General features: G+C 42.2%; 1 pseudogene; it reads left to right on the top strand.

Annotated features, from left to right (window-relative positions):
- The first annotated feature begins 1,640 nt into the window (after window positions 1-1,640).
- On the top strand, window positions 1,641-3,116 carry LOC101612412 (annotated as a pseudogene).
- Window positions 3,117-10,357: the final 7,241 nt, after the last annotated feature.

Raw genomic sequence — 10,357 nt, 5'->3', positions numbered from 1 at the left:
AATGTGCTATATTTAAAGGATGGAATGCTCTTCGGACATTGAAAAAGAAAGACACCCTCCATTTGCAGCAGCATGGCTGGAAGTGGAGGTCATGGTGTTAAGTGAAATAAACTATACACAAGACAAATACCACATCCTCTCACACATCTATGGAAACTGAAAAGTCAAATTTATAGAAGAATGAGAAGGACTAACAGTCTGCATAGGAACAGATAAAGATCTGTAGGGAGCACACCAAACCAAGCGCAGAAGTTACTTTTCTTCTTGTTGAACACAACAGGGTGACCGTTGGTTAAAACAATAATTGACGTGTTTCAAAATGACTCGAAAAGGATAGGAATTCTCCATCAACAAGAGCAATGGCTCCAGAAATGGAAACACTGAATATGCTCTATGACGTTTATTTGACTCTTACATATTATATATTGATTCAGTTCTGACAGTGCGCCCATCACGATGTGCAATGGCATGCCTCAGGAAGAAAAGACACTTAGTATGCAATTCCGTTCATGTAAGTTTCAAAAACCAAGCAAGCTCAACACTTAAGCATATTAATAAAGCTATAAAGAAAATTAAGAGAACAATAAACCCAAATTACAGGGTTGTGATTACTCTGAATGTGTAAAGAAGTGAGTAGACTTCAAAAGTAATGATAATATACAAATTCTTTATCAAGATCATGAATTCCTGAAAATTTGCGGTATCGTCATTCTTTGGAATTTAAGTGTTTCTCATATATATGCTTTTGTAGCTCCATGATAGTTAACAAAAATCATCGTTAAAAGCAGAAAGGCCAAACAAATGACAGAGAAAATGTTTAGCACATGTAATAAAAACAGGTCACAGTGGGAACCAGCAGCAGTAGAAATGATCCCATCTACAATTCGTAAGTGTTGACTCTGGTAAACACAACATTGAATAAGTCTAACAGCATTTTGAGTAGCTTTTTTTTAATGTGTGTGTGGTTTTCAAGGTAGGGTCTCCCACTAGCTCAGGCCGACCTGGAATTCACTCAGTAGTCTCAGGGTGGCCTCGAACTCTCAACAATCCTCCTACCTCTGCCTGCCAAGTGCTTACATGTTTAATTACATGTTTAGCACATATAATTAAAAGCATAAACTAAAACAGTCCCTTGCCAATTACTTTTTGATCAGACAAAACAAAATTTCCCAGAGGCCTCTCTGTCAACTTCCTCTCACAATTCATAGGTAAGATTATGTCATCTGGTGTTTATAGATATAGAGAGGTTGGGAAGTAAAGTCATTGGCTGGCTGGCTGAAGAAATGGCTGACCTTCATGGAGATTAGGGTTATCTGCCTTCCACCTGCAAACACCAAGGGGTATTGAAAAAGCATAGCTATTTCTACATATATGTTGCAAAATAGTGGGCAAATTCAAATGGAATAATACAAATTTATATGTGATAATGTGAAGAAACATCAAAGACCTATCATTCAGTATTTGGAAATACTTCAGGGATAGAGGTCATGGGAAGTGTCTGTCACCCCCCCCACCACAAACACACACACACACACACACACACACACACAGACACCATAACAGATAGAGGGCTAGTGCAAATGCTTTGAACTCTAAGCAGAGGAGAGATTTTTCTCTTTAATGCCAAAGGCAATGCAGCAATGAGACCATGAAAGAAAAGTGCTACAAGATGTCTCACAAACAATAAAATCTCACAGGAAACAGTGTCAGCTGAAACAAAGGACGACATGAGGCAACTTTCACATACAGTTCTTTGCCATATTTTAGGCACCTCCCCCTGCAGGATATCATGTACACAGAATGTCTTTCCAGGAAGCTGGAGGCAGCAGTTACCCTGTATCTGAGGGTCCCTAGGGTAGTGAGTCTCTGTGAGTGGAGGTCCTGGGAATGCACACCAAGTGGCTTCACAGAGTCCAGCTCCCTAACACTTTTGAAGAAGGTCCTGGATGTTGACAACTATATGGCCTTCACCCTTGGTACCTTGAGAGGCCAATAATCAGGAGCCATAAGGCCTTTAGCATTCCAGGGGTCCTAGAAGTTGTGCGGGCATGTCCAAACTTGGTGGGTGTGGAGGCACCTCATTTGGAGTTGGCAAAACTCATTTGAACATATATACTATATGCTCATCTTTTGGGGAAATTTTGCAATCATAATGAAGACGAATCTCCAATTCCTCTTGAAAATAAACTGAAAATTCCTATAGGAGTCAAAATTCAAACTTTGCATTGAGTTGGGGTGAGTGCTCCTGAAATTCCTTGCATCCCAATGCTACACCAGCTTTTGCATATGGTGGTTAAGACTCACACACACCCAAAAAAAAACTGCCATTTAAAGACTTCCTTTGCATCGCCTTAAGAACTTTTGTCATGAGGAACTGTGTAGGACCCACAAACTCTGTGAAATATGTTCCTTTAGTAACAGGCTTCACCTCTGCTTGAAACTTAAAACACTAAGAAAGGGTCAGGTTCCTTTCCTTGCTGGCCTTATCTAACATGTGGTTAGCGATCAGATCGTTTTTGTAAATTTGCACACTATTGTTTCAGGAGCTTGTAAGAATGTCCTCAACCTAGACTTTGGTGACCTCATCATCACTGCTGCCCATAGGTCACATGAAGTTCACATTCAGCTTTCACAGACACCAAAGGTGGTGTCTTCTCTGCCCTGAAGAAAGAACTGGAGTTTCCTCAGTGTCAAATGCTGCAGAGCAAAATGGCTAATCCAGATGTGAAGTATGGTTGGCTTGATGTGATGGAAAATCCTGTTAGCATCACTGATACAGGAATAGAGGCAGCCAGTGGTTTTTTTTGGTTTTTTTTTTTTTTTTTTCCTGTATCAAGTACCTAGAAATTTATAATTGCCCACGTCTACACAAGCCACACACTTGGATCTCAGACTACTCACAGTGAACTCAATTGGTTGATATCAATCAGGTACAATGACACACTTTGAAGGTGGACTCTTGTGGACAGTTTACTGAATTGTTACCCAGTCTGGAGTTGACTTCTCTGAGCCAGATGTTTATTGAACACCCATCCATCATCGCCAAAGTTTCATCCATCAATTCTTCCCCTTATCACAACAACCCTGCCTTCCTTATCTTACCAAACATGGCATAGCCAGTCCTTTTTACCCACTCAAGGAAAACAGAATTCAGCCTGCCAACCTCCACCCATCTCACTTGAGTCACTATTTAACCACTTCTACCTGCTGAGCATCTTTCAAATGCAACTCAGTAAAGTGCCTGAGACCTGACCCCTTATCCATTGTTTCTCTCTTATCCATGATAACAATCCATATTTCTGTCTCTTCGGTTTCTAGCCAGGCATCTTTCATCTTGTAAAGCCACATGATAGTTCTTTAAAAATGGTAATTTGAGGGTTGGAGAAATTGATTAGTGGTTAAGGCATTTGCCTGTGAAGCCTAACGATGCAGGTTCAACTCTCCAGGTCCATATAAGCCAGACACACAAGGTGATGCAAACGTGCAAGGTCGCACATGTGCACAAGGTGGCACACACATCTGGAAGTTGATTGCAGTGGCTGCAGGCACTGGCACACCAATTCTCTCCCTCTCTTGCTCTCACTCTCACTCTCTCACATAAAAAAAAAAAAATGGCCAGTCTCTTGGGGTTGCCTCAAAAACTGGTAATTTAATCAGGCTATATTAAACCTCTGCAAGGATAGCATTAGCCAACATACATTTCAACCCCTTTAATAGCGTGTAAAAAGTGTATGATGAAACATCCCTGCCAGCCTGGAGAGTGTCATCTCTGCTCACTTCCCCTTCATGTACTGGAGCCACAAGAAACAACACACACATGCTACACACACCTGCTCTGGTGCCAAACGCTATTGTAAGTCCTGGAGATATGATGGTAGACGGGAAGATACACCTCTGTCCTCATGAGATGTAGAGTCTCCTTGTGGATCACTCCAGGTAGTTCCTCCATCCGGCCTCTATCATCACACCTGCTGCCTCATCTATCCCAATCTAGGCTTAGCAGTTAAGAGCCAACACCAACTGGGCGGTCTTGGACCTCAGTTCCTCATCTCTCCCTCATCCCAGATGATCCATCAAATTTGTCCTCTGTTACAAGTTATGAATCTAAAGAATAATTGTAAATTTTAAGGTTAGACAAGAGTCCTCAGAAATGTTCCAAATTAGGGCTGGAGAGATGGCTTGGCAGCTAAGGCACTTGCCTGCAAAGCCAAAGGACCTCGGTTTGATTCTCCAGGACCCACGTAAGCAAGGGGGCGCATGCATCTGGAGTTCATTTTCAGTGGCTGGAGACCCTGGTGCACCCATTCTCTCTCTCTCTCTCAATCTCCATCTCTCTCTCTCTCTCTCTCTTCCTCTGCTTCATTCTCTCTCTCAAATAACTAAATAAAAATAATTATAAAAAAAAAGAAATGTTCCAAATGAGGGTGCTTAAATGCTACAAGCGGAATTGCTGATGTGTCAGAATTGCCACATCGCTTCGTACTGTGTCACAAAAAAAAAAAAAGTCATATTCCCCTGGGCATGGGTGGCACATGCCTTTAATCCCAGCACTCGGGAGGCAGAGGTAGGAGGATTGCATGAGTGCGAGGCTACCCTAAGACTACATAGTGAATTCCAGGTCAGCCTGAGCTAGAGTGTGACCCCTACCTCAAAATCAAACAAAGAAGTCACATTCCAACAAGACATGCCCTTTCCCAACCCTCATGTGGTTACTCTCTTAGTGCAGAGCCATATTTACTTACTCAGTAAGTTAAAAGGGACTAGACGCGTGGGTACCATTGTCCTGTTAGCTGTTATTGTTCCTTCCCGGCCTCAAGAAAAGGAAGATCTCACCCATGTTTGTTTGTTTCTGTTTTGCAGTTCAGCAAGGAGAATGATCCTTTAGCACTACTTTTCTGTTCATCCTGACTTCAAATTTATACCACTGACCTAGAAAAAAGACCAGTGTTCATCCCATCTGCAATCATAAATAAAGCGAATTTTGATGTATTGATTAACTTTTAGATAATGATATTGATTTCGAAGTGGAATGAAGTTATGAAATTCATGTAAGTAACCAAACCACCACCTTTCGATTCTGATTATTTTTTGTTTGTTTTTAAAAAATTTTTTTGTTTATTTTTATATATTTCTTTGACAGCAATAGACAGAGAGAGAAAGAGGCAGAGAGAGAGAATGGGCATGCAAACAAACTCCAAATGCATGTGCCCCCTTGTGCATCTGGCTAACGTAGGTCCTGGGGAATCAAGTCTCGAACTAGGGTCCTTAGGCTTCATAGGCAAATGCTTAACCGCTAAGCCATCTCTCCAGCCTTGTTTGTTTGTTTGTTTTTAATATTTTTATTTATTTACTGGAGAGAGAGAGAGAAAGAAAGAAATGGGCACACCATATCCTCTTTCCACTGCAAAGAAACTCCAGATGCATGTGCCACTTTGTGCATCTGGCTTCATATGGGGGAACGGGGATCGCATCCAAGCCATCAGGCTTTAAAAGCAAGTGCCTGTAACTACCTACGTAGCCATCTCTCAAGCCCTGCTTTTGATTGCTTTACTGGACTTACCAGACCATATGTTAAAATGTTTCATTATTTACACTGGTGCTGAGTTCCTGGCTTTGATATTGAACTGGGGTGTATGTACTTACACCAGTGAGAAAAGTTGGGAACAAATTACATTTGACTTTGTACTATCTTTGCAACTTCCTGAGGTTTGTTTCTTTTTTCAACATAAATTGAGGGTGCACCTCATGAAGTAATGAATCTAGTCAGTGATCCCCAGCAGCTGTTATTATCTCATAGGGAAAACTACACAGTACACCTCCTGATGGGAGCAGGTAGAACCACCCATGAAGGAGTCTTGGGAAACTCTCCATGTAAGTACCAGTGTATAGGAAACAGGAAGAGGGATGCATTAAGAGATGTCACAACGTGGGGGCTGGAGAGATGGCTTAATGATTAAGGCACTTGCCTATAAAGCCTAAGGACGGAAGTTCAATTCCCCAGGACCCACATAAGCCAGATGCACAAGGTGGCGCATGTGTCTAGATTTCATTTGCAGTAGCTGGAGGCCCTAGTGAACTCTACCTATCTATCTATCTATCTATCTATCTATCTATCTATCTATCTGCCTCTTACTCTCTCAAATAAATAAAAATAAAATATTAAAAAATAAATTAAGATGACTGGGATGCAGACAGCAAGATCCATACTCGAGGAAATGCTATAGGGAAAAGGACTGCCTCATTTCTTCAGCAAGCAAATAGCAAAGGGAGACAGGTGAGGGGGAAATGTGCAAGAAGGTTCTGTAGGGAAAAGAGGCTTAAGTCTATATTAAGCAGTTTCAGTACACTGACCTTAATTTAAATAAACGTTAAGATTTTTTTAATCTTATAATAATTCAGAGATAATTGGAAATTTTAACAGTCATTGGATATTTTGTATTAAAAAATGATTGAGGGCTGGAGAGATGGCTTAGTGGTTAAGCGCTTGCCTGTGAAGCCTAAGGACCCCGGTTCGAGGCTCGGTTCCCCAGGTCCCACGTTAGCCAGATGCACAAGGGGGCGCACGTGTCTGGAGTTCGTTTGCAGAGGCTGGAAGCCCTGGCACACCCATTCTCTCTCTCTTCCTCTATCTGTCTTTCTCTCTGTGTCTGTCACTCTCAAATAAATAAATAAATAAAATTTTTAAAAAAATAAAAAATGATTGATTTTCAGGGTGAGGATTTTCTTTTTTTTTTTTTTTTTTCTGAAACAGAGTCTCTCTATGTATCCCAGCCTGGTTAGAATTTGCAATCTTCCTTTCTTACCCACCCAAGTGTTGGGATTACAGGCAAATGTACTGTGACCAACTGAATTACTGTTAATTTTGCAATAAATAATAAAAAGGAAAAATATATTTGTATAATACTACAATGGTGCATGACATGTTCTATTTGGCCAGTCCCATAGAATATACAACAGCAAGCATAAACTCAAGTTTCTATTATGGGCACTGGGTGATAATGATATCAATTTATTCAATCTCTGGTGACAAATGTGCTTCTCCCGTGGGAACACTGATAGCGGGAGAGGCTGGGCTTGTGTGAAAGCAGTGAGCATGTGAAAAATAGTTGTTCCTTTCTCATAGTTCTTCTGAAAGCCTTAAAATATTCCAAAAAATACTACTTGTAAAGTCAAAATTTTTAATAATTATCAATATGTCAATATATGAACATAAAATACTTTCTTGGAGTATATTAATGGGATTTTCTCAACCGCTTATAATAAGCATTTTTACATAAATAGTGTGGTCCTTGGATTGTTGTAAGAAGACACAATGTGGTGGTTTGATTCAGGTGTCCCCCATAAACGTAGGTGTTCTGAATGTTAGGTTCCCAGCTGACAGAGATTTGGGAACGAACACCTCCTGGAGGCGGTGTATTGTTGGGGGCAGGCTTATGGGTGTTATAGCCAGTTTCCCCTTGCAAGTGTTTGGCACACCCTCCTGTTGCTCTTGTCCACCTTCTGTTGGCCAGGGGGTGATGTCCACCCTCTGCTCATGCCATTGTTTTCCCTGCCATCATGGAGCTTCCCCTCAAGTCCATAAGCCAAAATAAACCTTTTTCCCACATGCTGCTCTTGGTCAGGTGATTTCTGCCAGCAATGCGAACCTGACTGCAATACACAATAATAAACAAAGTTCTTCAGTAGGGGAATGCCAAGTCACCACGAAGAAAAGAAAGGAAGGAAGGCTGAGAATTAGACATTGGTTTAAATTTATCCTCCTTTCTAGTGTGATCTACAGCTCTTCAATTGGGGTATTACGCAATGCTTAGCAAAGCTAAACAGTAGATTGATTCTTTCATCAGCCTGGATGGTTGCACAGGCAGGAGTGAAGGATGCCCAACTGGGAAACACCCTGCTCCATTAGCCTGAGAGATAGTTGAAGAAAAACTTCGATTTCTGTTCTTGTTCTTAAGTGTTTATTACCTGGACGAATCACCACTCCCATTTAAGATTCCCACAGCAAAAATAAAAAGTATCTTTAGGGAAGTGCTGACTACATTTTCATTTCAGAAGTCTTGATAGTTTAAGTGTGTTTTCCCCTTCGTTGGGAATGTTTCAGAAAAACTTCTTTCACATCTACCTCTTCCAAAGTTGTTTTTCCTGAGGGCATGGTGGCATATGCCTGCAATTCCAATACTTGGGAAGCTGAGGCAGGAGGATTTTGAGTTCCAAACCAACTACGTAGCCCTCTTCAGGGCTATGTAGCAAGACTGTCTCAAAAAAAAAAAAAGTTGGTCCTTATTATTTTCAATAATTCTGAGGAATTTGGTGATAGAGCTCAAGATTTAACAGACATAGCTATCAGAAAATAGCTGAGATTTTATAAGCACATCAAACTTCCCAAGAGTAGATGGCACTGGGATGATTGCCCTAACCCTGCAGCTTAAGGAAATTGCTTGGCTGTGTTAGAAAACTAAAGATTCTTTTGGATCACAGCAACAAAAAGAGAAAAAGCGGAAGCCACATGGCTGGTGTTTTAACTCTCTGAGGAAGAGCTATGTAAACATAAACAGAACTCACTGGTCTGAACATCAACCCAGCCCATTCCCATTCTATCCCGGCCTCTCTCCAGGATATTTTTCCTTTCATCAGCTTCTGCATGGAATTCTCTGCATCAGGAATGATTTGTTCCTGACACCCATAACCTGAAACCCAGAACCAGAACCCCCAACTACCTCAACACAAGCCATAGCATGCCTCAACACAACCACAAGCAGAGAGGCATGTAGGGGAGGCCAGATCACCTCTAAACATGAGTCCTTAAGTCTGTCAGCTCTTGCTGAAAGGATTGTTTAGGAACATCATAACCGATCATTAAATAGATATGAATATCCTGTTCTTAAATTACTTTCAGCTACCCTTCACTTAAGTAGATTCATACAAAAAAATTAATTATTGATCATCTACAATGCAGCACATACTCTGCTGAGCTTGGAGATGACACTGGGCAAAATTAAACTGCAAATGACAAAACCTGTACCAGCCAATTTAACCTGAGAGTGGTTTAAAGCAGAATTCAAATACTCTTAGAAGATGGCAAAGACATCTGGGCTGAGTAAGGTAGCCATGGGAGTGTGGTACTCGCTCAAACTGCTCTTCAGGAAGGAACCTCCTCTGAGGAGGACAGAGATCAGCCTCCTGCAGCCACAATCAGGATTGACTGCAGCATCCACGCAAGGTCACACTCTCTCCTTCCCCAGTCACTGAGCACAGGGAGGGATTCTGAAGCCAGGCTGGCCTACTCAAGGCAAAGACGCCTCTAACAAGCAGCCTTGCTTAGACACTGTCCACCTGGCCAAGATCCTAAAAGCTTCTGTCTAGTCGATGGGTCTTCCTGCTTTGTCGGCTTCCTGCCTGGTCTGTCGTCACAGGCAGCATGATGCTATCATGTCCGAAGCCCTTCTTCCCCATTCCTTGTCCTTGTACCCTTTGTTGATAGGCAGCATATCCTATAAATCTCTCACATGTCTAATCCCATCTGCTGTCATCTGACATGAACCGATATACTGAGCTTCCAGGAGCAACTTCCAGAACAAGGCAGCCACGGTCTGCAAGGATCAGAGTGAGAACTAAGGAGCCAGTACCTCAAGTGCTTGCTTCAAGGAACAAACTAGCTCTGATGCCATCTCAGTCACCTGTCCTGCGTCTCAACATGCACAGTTTGGGGAGGGACACTGAGGCAAGCACTGCACCTGCCATGAGGTGGGGCGGAGAAGCCCTTCAGCACCGTGCTGACTGGGAAAAGAGAACAGAAATAGCAGAGGTAGGTCTCCTTCTTATGGCATTTGTGGTAACTTAGTGGCCCATGGTCCATGTTGACCCTCTAGTAAGGGCTGATTCTCTGGAGAGACTAACTGTCCAGAGAGGATGGCAGAGTTTTGCTTCAAAAGTCTGGATGTCTGGCCTGGGAACACAGCTCCATGGTAAAGTCCTTGCCTCACCAGCATGAGGATCTGAGTTTGATCCCCAGTACCCACATAAAAATGTCAAGTGTGGTGGTTTCACCTATAATCCCAGCACTGGGGAGGTGGAAACAGGTATATCTCTGATGCTCTCTAGCTGGTCAGCCTAGCCTAATTGGCAAGCTATAGGCCAGTGAGAAAACTTGTCTCAAAAAATGAAGGTTAGAAGCCGGGCGTGGTGGCACATGCCTTTAATCCCAGCACTAGGGAGGCAGAGGTAGGAGGATCGCCCTGAGTTCAAGACCACCCTGAGACTCCACAGTGAATTCCAGGGCAGCCTGGGCTAGAGTGAGACTGTACCTCAAAAAAAAAAAAAGAAGAAGAAGGTGGATAGTATACCTAAAGATAACACT

Source organism: Jaculus jaculus, chromosome 6 (genome assembly GCF_020740685.1).
Source record: "Jaculus jaculus isolate mJacJac1 chromosome 6, mJacJac1.mat.Y.cur, whole genome shotgun sequence".
Lineage (NCBI taxonomy): Eukaryota > Metazoa > Chordata > Mammalia > Rodentia > Dipodidae > Jaculus > Jaculus jaculus.
This window is presented reverse-complemented; position numbering and strand designations above follow the sequence as displayed.